The 20,507-nt window shown below is 36.9% G+C and overlaps 1 protein-coding gene across 3 annotated transcripts in view; it reads right to left on the reverse strand.

Moving 5' to 3' along the window:
* khdrbs3 (KH domain containing, RNA binding, signal transduction associated 3) overlaps nt 1-20,507 on the reverse strand; it is a 156,891-nt gene that overhangs the window by 92,415 nt on the left and 43,969 nt on the right. Inside the window, exon 1 of one of the 3 annotated variants that reach the window (XM_056257774.1) lies at nt 16,017-16,297. The exons of the other annotated variants lie outside the window; for them this stretch is intronic. The gene's annotated coding sequence lies outside the window, so the exon portion shown is untranslated. Of the gene's footprint in view, nt 1-16,016; nt 16,298-20,507 lie in introns of those variants that run through there. 3 annotated transcript variants of the gene reach the window in all.

Here is a 20,507-nt window from a genome sequence, read left to right on the forward strand (position 1 = left end):
TAACAATTCCAACAACAAAAAAAAGCACCAATGGGAGAGGAGGGAGAGAAGTTCATGCCAGAACTTCGCATTAATTTGATAAGCGCAAACCTTAGTAAATTATCTTGCATTATTAATTTAAACACTCTCCTCCTCCCATAAATGTTGGCTCTGAAAGGGAAACTCTTATGCATATGCAATAAGGTCAACAGCCAGTATAACTGGCCACACCTTTTCAGCACAAATTTTCCACTGAGTGTCTTTAGTACCGTATATACCCGGATATAAGACGACCCTGAATATAAGACGACCCCACCATTTTCCAGACTTATTTTTGGGGGAAAATAGATTTTTGTGGAAAAAATCTGGTTTTCAACAGAAAATAATTTTAAGAGAAAATTTCCGAGACGTTGTTCCAAATGCCTCGCATCACCTGTGCCTCGTGTAACGTTAGAGGCCCGCTCGTCGGCGGAGACCGGCACATATGCGCTTCCTGATTGGCCATGACTGCGGCTGCCCTGAGTGCGACGGGATGGATTTAACCACCCTGCGGGGTCGTCTGGCCGTTTTCGGCGACGATCCGGCTCCCGCTCTCTCTCTCTCCCTCTGCTCGAGCCGCGCAAGAATAAGCGCCGTTCACAGAGGATACCAGAGCGGACGGAGACAAGCGAGCAGAGACCCGCCCCCCCCTGTTCACATATCGCGTCTTTTGCGCGCTCAATTTCGTTATTTCCAAGGGGGTAATCCATCGACCGGAAGTTGAAGCCGGCCAGGTGCCGCCATCTTGTAGCAGAACTTCACTTGCGTTAGCATTTCCATTGACTCCCATTCATTTTGGCGTCACTTTGACAGCGAATAACTTTACATCTGAGGCGTTTAAAGACTCCATTTGTCCATTATTTATTTCTAAAGAAACACGACAATGTATAAAGGGCTCCATTACCTTCTATGTTACATTATGGCCCCGTAGAAACAGTTTTTGTAAAAATAGGCTAACGATTGCGTCATAACCACTCGACTCTCTGTCGCGCTGTACAGAAATTACCGTACAGACAGGAGGAGAAGCTCGCAGGCAATCGGGGGGATGTCCCGTCAAGGGAGAAGCCCATAGATAATGAGTCCATAAAAGCAACGGAATACTTACTCCTGCTCACTCACGCCAAAGAACTCTTTGCTCAAGTTCCCCGTCTCTGCAAGATTTACGTTGGCAATTTTCACGCACAGCTACTAGAAGATTAACGTCTGTCAGACAGGTTGCTCACGTCATTAAGCTTAGTTTGAGTCGGTTTGAGTCTGCGCGTCAGGAACGGAAGTGCTCAAAAATCGCTAAAAATGGGCTTCAACTGTCTCAACTGAGTTCCAATGAGATGGCTCTGTCCACTTCTTATACTGTCTATGGTTATTTCAAATGTCTCGTTTTTTCCAAGCGCGTCCGCGCCGCATCGGGATCCTCGGCGCTCTCGTCAGTCGACGGCGCGGGAGAAAAAGGCTATCAATCGATTTCTCCACTCGAGTTTAAGATTACCCTGAATATAAGACAACCCCCCCATTTTTCAGCCTATTTTAGGACAAAAACCTCGTCTTATATTCGGGTATATACGGTAAATTCTGACGGTAGTTCTTTATTTAACCCCAAAAAGAGGGTTTGCGCAGGTGCAAGCTATTAGTAAATCTGGCCCTGAATGTTATCGATATCATACTATATAAAATATGATCAATTTGACTGCGGATAAGAACAAAACTTGAACTGAATCCAGCAGGATGATGAAATATGAATCGCTTTTGTTTTATAATTGATTAAATTTGCAACATCGACAGTTATTGAGCAGGACTAAATCAACACTAAACTGACTTGAGCTGAATAAATACACTATTGTTCTATGTAGAGCAGTTTATAGCTGAATTGTCATAATTGATGAACTTTGCATCATTGCTTCTATCGTTTCCCTGTTTATTACTGTGAAGAAGCTTTGAAACAATCTGTATTATATAAAGCACTATATAAATAATAACTGACTTTATTAACTATATTTGACTATATGTTGACAATTGTCATGTGTCTATTTTTATTTCTCGTAAGAGATTTAAAGCACTACAAAGTTGATATTTCAATAAAAAACATATCTGAGAAATCAAGTCTCCTGAGTGATGAAAGTGAAGCCAATAAAAATTTCCTCTGGGATCCTGAATCGCTGAGGCACTGGCATCAGAGCTTCCAAAATCACCTTGTGTTTGGAGACAACATGAAGGATACGGCAGCATTGTTATTCATTAAAAGCCTTTGCTGTTGACATGCTGTAATGGCCTGCCAGTTGTCGTGATTACAGGAGGCAATTTTAAGGTCTGGTGTAGGGTGAAGTGAGGCATGTGTAAACTAAATCACACAAATACAGAGGCATTTTATTCACCGTCTTTGTGCAAAGTGTTTATGCACAAAATGTGTGCTGAAATTCCTTTACCTTTATTAATTAAAGAATAATCTATAAGTGTAAAGTAGCTTAGCTAATAAAAAAAACTGTATTTTTCTTGCTCTTTTCAAATAAAGAGTCACAACGAAAAGCTTCCTCGGCCATTAACATTTAACTGCCTACTACATGTTTATATCAAGACATATAATATATAAAAAAAATATTCTATTTGGACTTTTAATGGTTTTTGCAAGAAGAAAAAAATCTAAACTCTACCCACATTTTCATTTCAACAATAAATATTCATCAACTTGACCCAGGAATTTACAGGATTAAAGAGTACTATTTTACAATAAATTATAGTCAGAAATGTACAGTGAAATGAATGCATGCTGGGTCAATTTCTTACGAATTACTGTTAATCAACAGCAAAATGATGCTGACATCACAGTAATTCACTGCTCAGTGAATTCACATTAAAAAGTTGCCACAAATAAATTATATTATTTAGTACTGTAATTGTATATATTAACATTTCTGATCTAGCCAAGGCAGAAGTGTGACAAATGAAAACATTTGTTAAAACAATAACAAGCTAGAATAAAAAATAAGCTAATTGGCTGATTTCAAATTAGTCAAACTATTAGCGTTATTTCAGGATAAAGATTTACCAAGATCTTATTTCAAATTCATAATTGTTTGCAGACGGATATTCAAGCAGCTGCTGAGATTTATCTTTGAAAGGTGTGATTTGCACAGACATCAATACTCAACGCACAAAACACAACAATGGTGACACTCAACAAATCATAGTAATAGAAAAAGATTAAAATTCTGAACATTACAAAATAATCAAACATCACAAACTGCTAAAAGTGAAGCATAAGTTCAGCAGCACAGAAGAATCAAGAAACTCCACAGCATAATCTATTCATGCCGCACTGCATGCTGGGTACCTTTATAGTACTGTACATATGCACAGTAGCAATACAGTATGATATTCCAAGAGTGCAGTTAGATACAAGAGTCCTACTGTGGAATTACTGTGAAAGTCATGTAATTATTAACCTGGAATTTACTGTAATTTCACACTAACATTTTTTAACAGTGGAACTAGCTAATTTCAATGTCAAAGTTAATGGCAAATGCTGGTCAGAACATACAAGACATGCATTCATGACGTCAAGATTTCATTATGACAATGCACTTGGTGGATTCCCCAATGTCTCCATAATTAAGCTACTTGTTCAAAACACAGCCATCAGAGCTATAACCGGAAAATATGATTGTATCAATCCTATCCTATTATGCTATATATGATTGTCCAGTCCTATTATCATCACTCTGCTGGTTATCTGTCCGTATGAATTATAAAATGCTTCTACTTATAAAGCACTTAATGGTCTGCAGATCTCTGATGCCAGTTCAGGTTCATTTAAAACATCTCATCTGAGTGCCAAGAACATCTTGTGGAGAGGAGGAAGAGCATTTTTATCCGTGGCTCCTAAGACTCAGACAGTCTTGTTGTTTAAGTCTAGACTGAACACTCAAAAGTGTAGCCAGGCATATAGTTAAATTCCCATAGCGAATGAAATCCCCAATGCTATAGCCGTAAACAGTGAGCCATACGCTTACTCATATGCGTATAGAATTGATTCGTGTTAAAAGCCCTTAAAATCGTTATATTTGATTAAACATCAAATGAGTCTTTCCATTAATATTATGGCAGGATTACATTTGCTCAAAATGTGTGTATGTATAGCATAACTTGCTAACTGGGGATTGATTTAACCGTTCACATCAATTATTATAGGCATACATTGTTCATTGACAGTTCCAAAAAAGTGTTCACAAAATAAAAATTGCATGTAAACTGTAAATTTTCAAATTCCGTTTGAATTTTATTTGTTCGAGTATTACTTGACAATCATATTATTCTATAAAAAAATAAAAGTTTGATAATTAACATTGCCAGTTAAATAGCTCATCGACCCTATTTTGTACCCCATTTATGACAAGTATTTAATCAGCTGCATTGCCGTTCAAATCCCCGAGGTTCACTCCTCCTGTCCCTTTGTGTCAAGTAATCATTCTATCGATGCATAACGTCATTTCACCTGAGGATACACAGCTAAACTTCAAAGTGCACTTATTATAGGAATGCCGTCCTAGCCGTCTCCGCTGCGATACGCTGACACAATACATCATAATTAATATGGATTCTGTATGCGCGTATCCTTTTCCTATCTAGCTATACCTGATTAATTATTCATATTCGCTAATAGACTGCGACTGCTCGACGCTGGTCCTGTAAGCTGGTGTTGGATCTATTCCATTACACAAAGCGCTGAGAATGAGAAAAAACAAGGATCGATAGTCTAAATGAAGGGAAGAGTGGTGGCTGGCTGGGTGATGATACAGTTGAATGAGACGCAGAACGCAGCGGGGAAGAGACCGAGGAACTTAAAGGGGGTCTTTCAACAAAAAGGGCGCCTTTTTGAGTTCCTCCAAACGTTTGTGAAACGCTGTGGGCAAAGTAGGCTGCAGGAACCTGAAAATCACTATTGCTGGTCTTCAAAAAGAAATGCAAGTTACTAGATGCATTAAAGAGAAGAAATGATAAAGAGTCGTGCAAAAAAAAAAACCTGCTTTATAATTTAGGCCGAATTCAAACTTTTAGATCTGTACATGTATATAATAAAGCTTTAAAATGTTTTTGAAAGAAGTCTCTTATGCTCACCAAGGCTGATTTATTTGATCAAAATAGAGTAAAAATTGTGAAATATTATTACCATTTAAAATAACTGTTTTCTATTGTAATATACACTCACCTAAAGGATTATTAGGAACACCTGTTCAATTTCTCATTAATGCAATTATCTAATCAACCAATCACATGGCAGTTGCTTCAATGCATTTAGGGGTGTGGTCCTGGTCAAGACAATCTCCTGAACTCCAAACTGAATGTCAGAATGGGAAAGAAAGGTGATTTAAGATATTTTTAACAATGGCATGGTTGTTGGTGCCAGGCGAGCCGGTCTGAGTATTTCACAATCTGCTCAGTTACTGGGATTTTCACGAACAACCATTTCTAGGGTTTACAAAGAATGGTGTGAAAAGGGAAAAAAATCCAGTATGCGGCAGTCCTGTGGGCGAAAATGCCTTGTTGATGCTAGAGGTCAGAGGAGAATGGACCGACTGATTCAAGCTGATAGAAGAGCAACTTTGAAATAACCACTCGTTACAACCGAGGTATGCAGCAAAGCATTTGTGAAGCCACAACACGCACAACCTTGAGGCGGATGGGCTACAACAGCAGAAGACCCCACCGGGTACCACTCATCTCCACTACAAATAGGAAAAAGAGGCTACAATTTGCTAGAGCTCACCAAAATTGGACAGTTGAAGACTGGAAAATTGTTGCCTGGTCTGATGAGTCTAGATTTCTGTTGAGACATTCAGATGGTAGAGTCAGAATTTGGTGTAAACAGAATGAGAACATGGATCCATCATGCCTTGTTACCACTGTGCAGACTGGTGGTGGTGGTGTAATGGTGTGGGGGATGTTTTCTTGGCACACTTTAGGCCCCTTAGTGCCAATTGGGCATCGTTTAAATGCCACGGCCTACCTGAGCATTGTTTCTGACCATGTCCATCCCTTTATGGCCACCATGTGCCCATCCTCTGATGGCTACTTCCAGCAGGATAATGCACCATGTCGCAAAGCTCGAATCATTTCAAGTTGGTTTCTTGAACATGACAATGAGTTCACTGTACTAAAATGGCCCCCACAGTCACCAGATCGCAACCCAATAGAGCATCTTTGGGATGTGGTGGAACAGGAGCTTCGTGCCCTGGATGTGCATCCCACAAATCTCCATCAACTGCAAGATGCTATCCTATCAATATGGGCCAACATTTCTAAAGAATGCTTTCAGCACCTTGTTGAATCAATGCCACGTATAAGGCAGTTCTGAAGGCGAAAGGGGGTCAAACACAGTATTAGTTTGGTGTTCCTAATAATCCTTTAGGTGAGTGTTTTTCAGCATCATTACTCCAGTCTTCAGTATCACATGATCCTTCAGAAATCATTCTAATATGCCGATTTGCTGCTCAATAAACATTTTTTATAATTATTTTCAGGACTCTTTGATCATGAATAGAACATTTATTTCAAATGTAAATCTTTTGTAACATTATAAATGTCCTTACTGTGACTTTAAATCAATTTAATGCATCCTTTCTGAATAAAATGATAAAAAAAAAAAAATGTATCTTACTGACTCCAAACTTTTGAATGGTAGTGTGTGTGAAGTAAGGAATAATTGACGACAGGCCGTTGAATTATTAGAAAAATAATGCACACCCGAGGTGGTAATGCGGTCACGATGCGAAGCGGAGTGGCCGTTACACCTCGGGTGTGCATTATTTTTCTAATAATTCAACGGCCTGAAGTCAATTATTCCGCTTATACTACAGTTACCACACCTCGAAACATTGTTCACATGATGCATTTCAAGACGTTTGTCAAGTTTTTGTCATTAAAAAGCTCTTGTATGTAGGACTAATTTCTTACGCATCTAATCCCATGCCTCCGTTGCTAATTCCAAAACGTCATTTTAGAGTTAGTAACGGAGGTTTGAGCCACTGATAGCAGACTAATGATGGGGACACACTTACGACTTGCTGAAACATTCGAAGACTGACTGTTTCCATCAACTGTAGCAACACAGACTGTGAATAGGCTAAGTTACAGACTGAACGCGCTGAACACGCGTTTGGGCATGATCAGTCATAAGTATCAAATTACATTCATACCTGGCCTTAGTCAGTGTGTCCCGGCTTTATGCAGTTATTAATGCCGTTATTAGAGAGAGAGAGAGAGAGAGAGATGTTGCAATAATGAGACAGAAAAGCATGTGTGTCAATATTATTATTTATTTATTAATTAAATTTGTTTTAATTTGTTCATTCTTGTTTTCTATAATTGACAGTAGATAACCCAATAAATGAAACACACAAAGCCCTTTTAACAAGTAGGCCTATCAATAATTATTTATTTGTTATATTATCTGGAATAATTACGAAAACCCAGCAGGACTATCAATTTATTTATATAGCCTATATTCAATTTAATTTTCTATTTAGCCTATAGATAGGACTACATACTTTATTTATTAAAATTAAACTGTATGTGTCCATTGATTGTGAAGTTAGACATCGAAAATTGCAGATGAAGCGCATGGGGCTGCATGTTTTTTTCTTGTTATGAATTGTATCCTATTTTCCGTTATTACAGTTAACTACGCGCAGTGATATGGAACTGTAATGCGGTCAAACCTGCCTGGAACTACTTTAGCCGTGCGTTTCCCTGAAAATAATTGCACACCTTAGAACGTTCTCAACCAATCAGAATCAAGCATTCAACAGCCCTGTAGTATAAAGTTAAATTAACAATGAATTGCTGATGCTAACTTTGTGTTAATATAGATTTTCTTTATATAATCTGTGAATACAGATGTAATACAACCCGTTGAACCCCTAGTTGAAACGTCAACACGATATTTTTTTTCCATTTATTTTCATAAAAGCAAGAAAAATCCTGTTTTCATGAAAAGGCCCCTTTGAAAACAGCAGCGTTTCTGAGCATCATTCTGTAAAATAACAGCTTGACCTTGAGTATATGAACAGGCAATATGTATCTCTCATAAGTGTAAACGAAAACCACATACTGTATGTGAAGGTTAATCTTTTTCATCTCTCTCTACACTGAAAACAACTCGACTCAAAATGAACACTACACCTTCGACAGGCCTCACACATGGAATATAGAACAAAATAAATATCCAACACTGACTTTAAAGTGCATTTGCCCATAATTACCGAAACACGTACGACTGCACAAAAAGCTGAGGTTTTAAAAGACACGAGCAAAACGAGAAATCTGATTTTCACAGCGGACATCTCTGTCTTGATCTTCACATGTGCTGGTATCAGGTGAAACCACGGTAAAGATGCTCTGTTGACTATATGCTGACACTGACCGGGGATATGAGGCAGAAAATGCCTTGTGTATATGCACTCTCAGAGCATTTTCTCTCTCAAATACACTCATGCCTAGGTCCAGCATAGCAATTGGCTTCTCGTCGATTTCCACCGTAAAGGCTTACGGAGAAAAACAGTAAAATACTGTAGCAGCTTATTTGATTTAGAGCAACTGGACTGAACTAAGGCGGCAAGGTCTTTCCATCTTCCAAAATGACACTCCATGTGACAATTGGAGGAGAGATGGCATGGAAAATATTACAATACGGATGATTGCTAAGCCGAACAGATGAACTTTTGATGAGGAAAAGCTCATTAGGTCTTTCCGGTTATACACACGCATGAAGGCGGTTGAACCTAGCTAATGAACAAAAGGAATCGCTGTTAAGGACAGCACGTCCTCCATATCGACAGGAGTCATTATCAAAAGTTAATGATGATACAGCTATACGGTGCCTTTACGGCATGTGGTTTCCATTTTAAAGAACTGAATTCTAAGTAAAGCTGCTGCAAGTGTGTTTTATTTATAGATTGGCTCTATGTTTCTGTATATGCTTATTATATTTATGAGTAATCATTTCCTGTCTCCACTGATTCACCAATTAGAAGGCTGAAAGAAATGATGTTCACATCACATTTCTATGGAAATCTGTTTCCGCTTCAGAGCAAAACATAAAAAGTCTCAAATAAGAAATAAGAGTCACACTGTGAGATATAAAGTCACAATTATGAGAAACAAAGTTACCTTTGTGCAATATAAAGTCAAATTGTAAGATATAAAGTCACAATTAAGGGACTATACTGTAAGTCACAATTACCTTTTTTAATGTTTAACTCAAGGGCCAAAACAGGCTTCAAAACATTTTACTCAAAAAACTAAAGAAAGTGCACTACAGAATACATCCACAGTAGAGCTGCACTATTCTGAATAAACCGAGAATCACAATTTTTGTTTCAAATACACTGTAAACAAAGTTGCTGCCTTAAATGTTAAAGTACAATCAACTTGGATGTTTAAGTCATTTCAACTTAAATTGTTAAAGTCCCCCTGTAGTCAATATCACTTAAAACTCACCTTTGATCACCAAAATTACATATTTAAACGTTTTTTCCTTGAAAAAAAAATGTCTTCATGCTTTTAAATCGCTTGAATGTAACTCTTCACCCTTGCCTCATTTAGTATACGCAGTCCTATGAACATGCAAATGAGCCCCGTCTCCACTCACTCACACCAGCTCAGAGATCCACTCGTTGACGATCACACGTTGACGTTATTGGTAACAAGGTAGTTTGTTACGTCAGAAACAACAACGATTTTCAAACCGCGTTTTTGAGACTCTTTTTTCACTGCTGTTTTAAAAAGAAAATACTCAGTGGTGTTGACTTATGAATTTGCACATGGTTTGTCTTAAATCATATTAAAAACACCACATAGACATATAAACAACATAAAAAACTTGATTTTCACCACAGGGGGACTTTAGTTGCTACAATATATTTAAAAATGCGCAATTAATTTGAATTTATAGTTTGTTTGGGTTTTTTTTTTTTTTGGTTTGAATGAATGATTCAATGACTCAATTATAAATACTACTTGATGAATCAGTGTTTTTGAACAAATCTATTGAATGAATGATTCAATGACAAATACATTTAACAGCCATTTGTTGCAACCTAGTGGCGTAACTGATACAATCCTTATTTGAAATGGTCAGCGGCAGCGCAAACACAGATTTGAATGTCAAAAAAATAAAGGAAAATATTGCATACATATTACATATTCATATAAAAGGCAAAATGCAAGTGAGTAAATTAAATCTGTGTCTGTATCAATCTGTGCAAATTATTAAAATGTAGAAAATGGAATTTCAATACAATTCTCATATAACAATAAATGTCACTTAAGGTATTACAATTTGTGATGGATTTAAATATAAATATAGGTCAATTAATTTGGCTATTTTGAGGTTATCTGTCTATTTTCAGTATTTTTTAGATTATGCCACCCTTGTTTGAATAACCAAAATATCAGTTCTAAGATTTGGATAATTTTCTCTTTTAAATATTTTAAATAGATTTTTAATACAGTTTCTGCAAGTGATAAATAGATCATTTATTAACCTGCACTTTACTTTTGAGCAATATATTCTCCATGGGGTTTCAGAGTAAAAACAAAACAAATCAGGTAACTGTGACACTAAAATAAAAGGTATAATAGTTACATTGTGAGATATAAAAGGTATAATTTCAAGAAACAAATCGCAATTGTGGTATATAAAGTCGCAATTAAGGGATTAAAACAAACAATATTGGCTTCCAAATATTGGAAACAGGCTTCCAAATATTTCACACAAAAAAGCTTTTAAAAAAAAAGCAGACATAAATAAAGTATATTTCTAGGACCATTTTAAACTAGTGACATTACTCTCACTATGCCGATGCATTCAGAAGTTTAACTTTTGGGTTGCTTTTGCAATTCAAGATATTTAAAAGTAAACTCCTCCTAGTCTCAAATCTAATGAAATTAATATAGAAAAGTGTTGGACTTGTCTGAAAGTTCAAATAGAGCAAAAAGAAATGAAAACGAGAATGAGAGAAATAACTGATTGGGAGCACAATGGCTTATGTTCACATCTTTAAACAGAAGTGCAGAGCTACAACAAGACATCTTGATTAAGTGGGGGTCAGACATCTGAAATGTAGCCAGAGACATCCAGGCGTTTTGCTGGGGGAGCGGAGCACGACCGACACAACGTGTGCAGCGTTAGAAATAGAAGCGAGAGGCAAGAGAGCTCTTCTTCTGTTCCTACAGTCTCACTAATGCAATTAGCTCAACAGATGCTGCTTCAACCCACAGAGATGAAAAATATGATTTGTAATACAGCATCAAAGGCTAGAACACATCACAAATGAGACCTCTTGAATATCACAATGGTTTCTCCAAAACACCAATTAAAGGAATAGTTCATCCGAAATGAATACTGTCAGCATTTACTCACCCACGAGTGATTCCTGTATGACTTACTTTCTTTCTTCTAGTGTAATTATCTTTTTCCATACATTGAATGTAAATGGGGATCAGTGTTGGGGAAAGTTTCTTTTAAAAGTAATGTTTTACAATATTACATTACTCGGTTACACTTTATTTTCAGGTGACGTAGTTACATTGTACTTACTCGTATTAGTAATATTAAAACTACATGTACTTAAGGTTAGAGTTTGGTTTAGGGTTAGTTACTTTTAATTATGCATAATCTACTGTTATTACTATAGTAAGTACATGTGGTAACGTGTAACTATACGTCACCTTAAAGCAATGTGTTATCCATTACTCCCTAAAATTTAAAAAAAAAATATTTTAAAGTTTTTGTGTCAGTGATTTTATTTATTTTGAGGAATACTGAATCTGTTTTTGTGCAAGTGAGATGAGTAAATGCATGCTTGCATTCAGTCTAGATCTGCAATATGCATCATGTTCACACACAACGCCTCTGCACTTACTCACGATTTCGCTCAACATGAGGACAGGAGCGCTGTCAGTCAATAAATGGGAAAAGAAAGTAGCTCGCGTTACTTGTTTAAAAAAGTAACGCAGACATTTTGTTGTAAATTTAAAAGTAATACTCATTACTTGAAAAAAGTAATCTGATTACATAACTCGGGTTACTTGTAATGCGTTACCCCCACATTGATGGTGAACACAAGATTTTTAAGACAAAATCACTGTTCCTCACACAAAACTACTCTATGACTTTATTTATATAGCGTATGAGTCATATGGATAATGTTTGATGGTGTCTTCTGTCATATTTTGGGTCTTTGCAGCCGGAAGTCACCATTCACTTTCATTGAATAAAAGTGATCAACATGAATATTCTTCAATTTCAGTCTCCTAAATTCTCACTTTTGGGAATAACTATTCATTTAAAAAGAAAACAAAAAGCTTTTCCTGGAGATTCTTCTCCTATAAAAAGGTTTTGAAGGGGCTTCTTAAAGGGATAGTTCACTTTGAAATTAATTTTTGGTATGTTTTAGCTTACCTCAAGGGCATCCAAGATGTAGGTGTCTTTGTTTCCGCAGTAGTTTCAATTTTGATATTTTTAGGTCAAACCGTTCTTGTCTGTCAGTCAGGTCTATGGTCACCACCTCAAAGAGCATGCACAGAGAAGTCCAAATTAAACATGACTTAATGACTCGTAAATGTAAGTACACATTGATGGCCTAAGACACGAAACGAGCGGTTTGTGTGAGAAAACGAACAGTATTTATATCGTTTTTACCTCTTGTAACCACAGCCACGTCCAAGTGATCTGAGGGCGCCGGCGCTTCGGTCTGCGCAAGCGCCGGAAGTGATCTCTCGCGCGTGTACATCACTCATTGTTTACACAGAGGTTTCGGAAGTGTTACCTTTCACTGTGAAGATCTCAACATATTTAGATATACAGGAAATCGCAATGGAAGACGATTTCGATATATCAACAGACAACGTTGATTTTTTTTTGTTTTTTTGGAAGAGATCACTTCCGGCGCTTGCGCAGACCGAAGCGCCGGCGCCCTCAGATCACTTGGACGTGGCTGTGTTTACCTGCATTATATGACTGACAGACAAGAACGGTTTGACCTAAAAATATCAAAATTGAAACTACTGCGGAAACAAAAACACCTACATCTTGGATGCCCTTGAGGTAAGCTAAAACATACCAAAAATTTATTTCAAAGTGAACTATCCCTTTAAAAGTTCTTCATCTGACAGATAAAAGCCAGTGCACTACGGAAATAAATTCAAAGTATGGAAGAAAAGCTCAGTGGAGAAAATGTTTGTATTTTCTGAATTTCCATCTTTATCAATCCGTGCAGACGAGTAAAATGAGGAAAGTGGAATTTCCAAAATAAGTCTATTATTTATAAATGTCACAAAATATAATTAAATGTCAATTGGTGCATAAAAATTTGTAATGATAGACCTAAAAATAATCAGGCCAATTAATTTGGCTGTTTTAGATTATCGTGGGCCCGTGGAAATGTCTGTTCTAAAGTTTGGTTAATGCACATATTCTGTTATAAATATTTTAAATTAATTTTTAATACAGTCTGAGCAAGTGCTGATTTTCTGAGATATATAGGCCATACGATATTGACTTGCACTTTTTAAACATAAAATGAAGAAAATACAAACAACAAAGTCTCTATGGGGTTTCGTGCATACTTTGAATTTATTCTGTAGTGCACTTACAGCGGCTGCAATATTTTCAAACGAAAAACTTTCGACAAGCAACTTCAAAACATTTCAAAGGAATCAATAACCACTTCAAGATATTTTAAAATAATTTAAATACACAAAAACCCAGGATATAAGAGCAGCATACAAGACATCTTTAAACCAGAAAACGTTTCACCAAAAATTATTCAGGACAGCTAATGCATTTACTTAACGGTATGACGCTGATTAATTTTATGATTAAAAAAATATTAAAATAAAATGTTAATCAGAAAACCAAAGACTTGCTAAAAGTACCTATCTAAATCTTCAGATTTCTATTCTAGGATGTCTCTAACGAGCTGTCCGAAATGTAATTAGTATACGAGATGAATATGATCAAATATTTATGGGAGGAGGAAGATCTCACAGGCTTCGTGTCTCTCTGAAAGTTTGGTTGTCATGGAGATTCGTCCCAGGTTCCTCCAGTCTAAAGACACTTGACCCCTTTAAAATCCAGTTTCGCTGCCAGAGCAGGACTTTTCATTAGTGGTCAAAATCAGATCGAGGGTGCGTGACGCCATGTTCTCTATAAGATATACTGTCTGTGCTGAGATAGAATAACAAGTGCTCTTCAAAAACAGCAGAGGCAGAACAATCATATCTGCAGCATTTGGTTTGGTAAAAGAATTTGATCTATGTACGAGGGGAGTCGGTGTGGAACAGACTACGAAATCTCCAAGAATCCTCTTATTGCTGAGAGCAGCTGCATTGAGCTCATATGTTCACTGTCAGAGATTTGTTTTCATGATTAAATCAAGTCTAGGATTAAAGTATAGAATAGCATAAATTGCATTCTCGACAGCAACCTTGATCAATTCTAGTGAGGAACAAGGCACATATATTCTGAAGATACTCTGCACACCGGCATCCAAAACTAAATGAGACTTGAAATATATACAATCTTCCCAAAGAGACCATTATTTTTCACAAATAAAACACCAATGAGACAGAGTTATGAGCCCACTTTTACGACCCTTGTAATCTCACAGGTCTCCTCTAGGGGTTTGAGAAGAATCTTGATGAAGTCTCGTACCGTGCCCGCCCGGGCAACAAAGTCAGAGATCACTAAAGCTCTTTTCACACTGCCAGCGACACGGTCTCATTCATTTTTAATGAGAGCTGGCGACATCCAGTGACACAAATGACAGCGACAAGACAAAGTTGAGAAAAGTTGAACTTTATGCAAATGAGCAGTAACTTTGGGGATTGACTACCAATGGAAATGAGTGCACATGCTTCGTCGTCTGTGTGATATTGCAGTGCAGTGTCGGCGTGTTGGGGAAGCTAATGCTGTCAGGTAAGTAACGGTAAAAAATAAGCTTTTAATATTAAATCATTAAAAATGTATTTGATGACAATAACATGAGAAGACATCCACTTAAGTCATTCATAAACATTAGTAGGCAATGGCAATAGGAACGCTAATAGCAACTCATCTTTCAGAAGCTTAATTGGGTTTAAAGGGATAGTTCAGCCAACAATACAAATTCTGTCATCATTTACTCACCCTCTAGTTGTTCCAAACCTGTATGAGTTTCTTTCTACTGTTGAACACAAAAGGAGATGTTTTGAAGAATGTGTGTAGCCAAATGGTTTCTGGTCCCCATTGACTTCCATAATATTTTTTTTTCCATACTATGGAAGTCAACAGGGACCAGAAACTGTTTGGTTGCAGACATTCTTTAAAATATCTTCTTTTTTGTTCCCTATCCAATTAATACTGCAATTTTTAAATATGTATATCTACTGAAAAACTTTTAAAGAGCACACTATTAAATAAACTACCGTTCAAAAGTTTGAAGACAATAATTTAAAAAAAAAAAACTTTGATTTTTGTTTTATAACAAATTGTTTCATAAAAGATCTTTTATTTTAAATATATGCTGCTCTCTTGCTGTTCTATTTATCAAAGAATCCTGGAAAAAACATTGATAATAGTAAGAAATGTTTCTTGAGCCGCAAATCATCATATTAGAATGATATCTGGAGGATCACGTGACTCTGAAGACTGGAGTAATGATGCTGAAAATTCAGCATTGACATTAAAGGAATAAATTACATTTGAATATATTCCCAGAGAACCCAGTTAATTTAAATTGTTATATTCACAGTAATACTGTTTTTAGCTGTATTTTTGATCAAATAAATGCAGCCTTGATGAGATTAAGAGACTACTTTCAAAAACAAAAACACGTACATACCCAAAACTTTTGAACAATACTGTAGATGACCGCAAACAGATTTGGATGAAAGTCTTTAAGCATAAGACAGTGACAGGAAAAAATACAAAAGAGCATTTGCAGTGAAACTCATAAAATACTTACAAATCTAAAACGACGGAAATGTTTGAGCAAACATGTTTTTTTTTTTCCTTCAGACAGAGCCGCCACATCATGGCCTGAATTCCTCACTCATGTCATTACAGCTGAACGTTTGACTGATGTGGGTGTTCTCCAACAGAATGATGAATAATAGACTGATGAGGTGAACATTTCCTCCGTCTCGATCCCCGTTCTGATCTGGCTCTGATAAGCCGGCTCAGGGGCCACTAACCGCAGATCCTCTTACAGAAACCGATCAGTCTCAGGAATCAGATCCACTAATAATAGCGATCTGACTCACTCTCTCGCTCTCTTTCTTTTCACTCTCTAATGAGAAACGGGACAAATGACTCTAAATATAGAGCCGAATGCATAGAGGAACAGGACACAGCTCATGTTTAATGAGGCACAGACTGTAAATGCCCTCGTGTCCAGGAAACTGATCCAATATAGACATTTAGCAAACCGACTCTCGCTGATTATGCATTCACAAGCACGGGACGTGGCTCATTTATCTCCTGACTAACCGTTTGTCAGGTGAAAGACAAAAACATTGTCTCCAATATAATTCTGGCCTCAGTCAACCTACAAGGATTTTTTTTATTTGGTATTTTCCTCTACAAGTTACCCTGTAGGACAGGAACAAATCAACTTGTTAATCTCTTAACTGTTAGTCCTATAGACAGCAAAAGGTTTGTTAGCACTTTGCTTTACAGTCCTGTTCCCGACATACTATGTACTTATTATAGTAACTGCAATAACTGGGTAATAGCTAAGCCTGAATCTGCACCTAAATCTTACCATAATACATGCAGTTACCTTATATTACAATACCCAGTACATTCTTACATAAGTACACTGTGCACATGCTGTAAAATAAAGTGCAACCAAAAGTATAATTAAGGGCTAATCTCACATACCTCTTCTAGAGTTTCAGAATCTTAACAATGTGTCAAACTGTCATCAACTTAGCGTCTCGAATACTCTCTGTATGAGCGTACAACAGGAGTCAAGCCCGTATTCTCTTAAAGTCCCCCTGTAGTCAATAATTTCATCCCATAAAACTCATCTTTGATCATCAAAAAAAAATTTCTTCATGCCTTAAAATAGCTTGAATGTAACTCTACACCCTTGCCTCATTTAGTATACGCGGTTCTATGAATATGCAAATTAGCACCGCCCCCACTCACACCAGCTCAGAGATCCACTCGTTGACGATCACAAGTTGACGTGATTGGTTACAAGGTAGTTTGTGATGTCAGAAACACCAGCGATTTCAAACCGCGTTTTTGAGACTGTCTTTGGTTGACTGCAGTTTTAAGGAGAAAATACTCAGCAATGGTGTTGACACGAATTTGCACATGGTTTGTCTTAAATCATATTAAAAACACCACATAGTCATATAAACAACATTAAAAGCTTGATTTTCACCACAGGGGGACTTTAACATTAACATGGTGACAGTGACCGAAGTAATATCATAACTTTTGATACGACAAGAGTCCAATCCATTCAAATCTTCATTAAAGCAGCACTAAGTAGGAATTCCGTTTTTGTCAAACAGCGACCCCTAGAGTCTCTGTGGAGCACTTGTACTGTCGTGAATAGCACTCACGCAGAGATGGCTCGCACTCACGGCTGGATCCCCTCCCCCTGTACACCGGTACCTGTTCAGTAGGATGGACGCTGTAACGAGTGGAAATAAGGTATGGCCCCTTTAAGAGCTGCGCGCCCTGTTTAACTGTCGGCAGTCTGTATTGTATGTGCGCCTCGAACACCACATGTATACGGTGCCGGGTTATTTCTGTTTGATGCTCATTTTATCAGAATTTTATCAGATCTGTTTTTTGCCGTAAAGCAATTCGTTACCTCGCGAGACCTGATATCACACGATACTTCCTAACACGGCGGCCCGCCGGCCCAAAGTTACAAGGGTGGTTTTGCGGCTCACAGGCACCAGGGGGGTGCGAGACGACCACCATTCAACATGAAATCAGTAATATAAACATTACAATGACTCCAAAGCTGTTCGGTTAAGGTAAAAAAGTTACTTAGTTCACCTTTAACCGACAGCAGCTTTTATATCCCGGTGGAGAACGGAGCATTTGAGTCGCCCGTAGAACACAAAACTGATGGGAGAGGCTCTGGTGGAGAACAGACTGGATCTAAAACGTATTCTGCTGCTGTGTGAAAGTAGCCTGAACTCAAATATTTCACAACAAATATTTTCGAGACCAAAATATCTAATCTAAGCTACGCTCAGATCCACCCCTCTTATGTAGTTCTGGCCTCATCCAAATAAAACAAAAGAAAAAATACATATGAGATCTCGTTTATATCTGAACTTACTCCAGAAGAACAATGAGATTAAATTGAGACTTCAGGCTCATGCTTCTCAGAATTTTTGACATTAGATCTCATAAATATAGAAATCCATGTTGAGACACCAACATCTGCAAAAAAAAAAAAAACTTATCTTACTTTGTCACAAAGCTGATACTTCAACTGAAAACTCGATTACTCGATTACGATTGGTGAAAGATCAACTAAAAGACACTGTAAAATTGCAAGTATTGCAAGAAGCAAAGTAAAGAATGAAAATAGTTGAAAAATAAAGAGGGATCAAGTGATATTACAGTCTTTCTTAAGCTCCTGCCTGATTTTCTGTACTAGTAAGAAAGTTTTTCAGATAATCCTAATAGACATATTAAAAGAAATAATGAAGTCATCAGTGATTACTCATTTATATCATTTTATCTCGGGGACTCTCTTTGCTCATGTTTTACCAACTAGAGTACGTGAGCGGGCTTCATTTCCACTCAGCCAATAATGAAATTACACTTAAAAAACATAAAGCTTGTTAAATGCAGTGTTCATATAAAGGAAAAGAAAGGATAAGAAAAGAAAAAAAAGAGGGATGCAAGCTGTTATAAAAGTGAACCTGACACTCCAGTGTCTCAGCTCACCTTTGCTTCTGCTGGGGTTTTGATGAATAGCTAAACATGAAGGTTACTGACACCAGCGGGGAGGATTAGAAAGAGGACTAATGAATGGATATGGATGAAGAATGAGGAAATATGAGACAGAAAGATGAGAATAAAAGAGTGAAGGTGAAATCTGAGAGAAGGCTTTATGAAATGTTCTTATACGTGTAGCAGCCACGGACGGCGATATCTTTTTTTTTTATCATATGAGCTCTGCTCCAATCCTATAGAGATGCCTTGCTGTCTACCTAGACTAGAGGATGTGTCCTAAATGGCACACTAAGCCCTTCCAGTCATCCTCCAAGTCCAACGGAAACCTAAAACGACAAATGGAACGCCCTACAGTCTCATAGTCAAGTCATGTCATATTTATTTATGTAGCGCTTTGATCAAAATACAGATTGTTTCAAAGCAGCTTCACAGTAATAAGAAAATAGAAGTATTGACGCCGCAAATTTCTCCAATTATGAAATGAACAGTTTCAGCTGTAAAGCAGCTCTAAAAAGACAATGGGTCTCATTCACTAAGAATGCGTACGCACACATATGTATGGAAGCTTGTTTCTGCCACTGAATTAAAAAAAATTTAAAAAGGTAATTACGACTTTTTATCTCACAACTTTTATTTCTTGCAATTAGAATTGTGTGATATAAACTCCCAATTGCGTTATAATGTCATAATTGCGAGATCGCAATTCTGACTTTATAACGCACTAGCAAGTTTATATCACGCAATTCTGACTTTATAACGACCAATTGCAAGATATAAAGTTTTGAGATAAACTTGCAATTGTAAGAAAATGTCAGAATTATGGGCTTTGTGGACTTTTTTTTCCCTCAGAATTGGACTTTATAACATGCAATTGCGAGTTTGTATCTTACATTTCAGAGAAAATAATCGATATCTCGCAATTATGACATTATAATTTGCAATTGCAAGTTTACATCTCGCAAATGTGAGAAAAAAAACTCAGAATTGTGCGATAAAAAGTCCCAATTATCTATATAAAAGAAAATTCCGTGGCAGAAACAAGCTTCCATACATTTGTGCATGAAATCTGCATACAGACATTTTGATGAAACAAATGATTCACCAAAAACTTTCATACTAAAATTTATTCCAAAATGAAGAGAAAAAAAATAATAAGAACAACTGAAACCACACATGCACAAAAACCACTTACTCTGTATGGCCTGTAAGTTATATTTCATCTTATCCCATCATCACATAAACATTACTAACTTCTGTCCAATTCATGCTTAAAACTAGAAAAAAAAAGCAATTTGCTAATGGGGCGAAAATTATTTGTTATATTGTTATTTATATTATTTATTTGTTACATAATGTTATATTATGCAATGTTAACTTTAAAAAAAAATCTGATTTTAAAAGATGTTTACATATTTGTACTGGAAAACAGTGCATAAGTACAAGTACTCATTAGGAAATCCTGTTTTGCAGTGAATGTTTTGGAAAAGAACCATGCGTCTCATCTTCCTGCTCAACGATG

This window comes from Rhinichthys klamathensis, unplaced genomic scaffold (assembly GCF_029890125.1).
Source record: "Rhinichthys klamathensis goyatoka isolate OS25496 unplaced genomic scaffold, OSU_Roscu_1.1 h1tg000144l_1, whole genome shotgun sequence".
Taxonomy (NCBI): domain Eukaryota; kingdom Metazoa; phylum Chordata; class Actinopteri; order Cypriniformes; family Leuciscidae; genus Rhinichthys; species Rhinichthys klamathensis.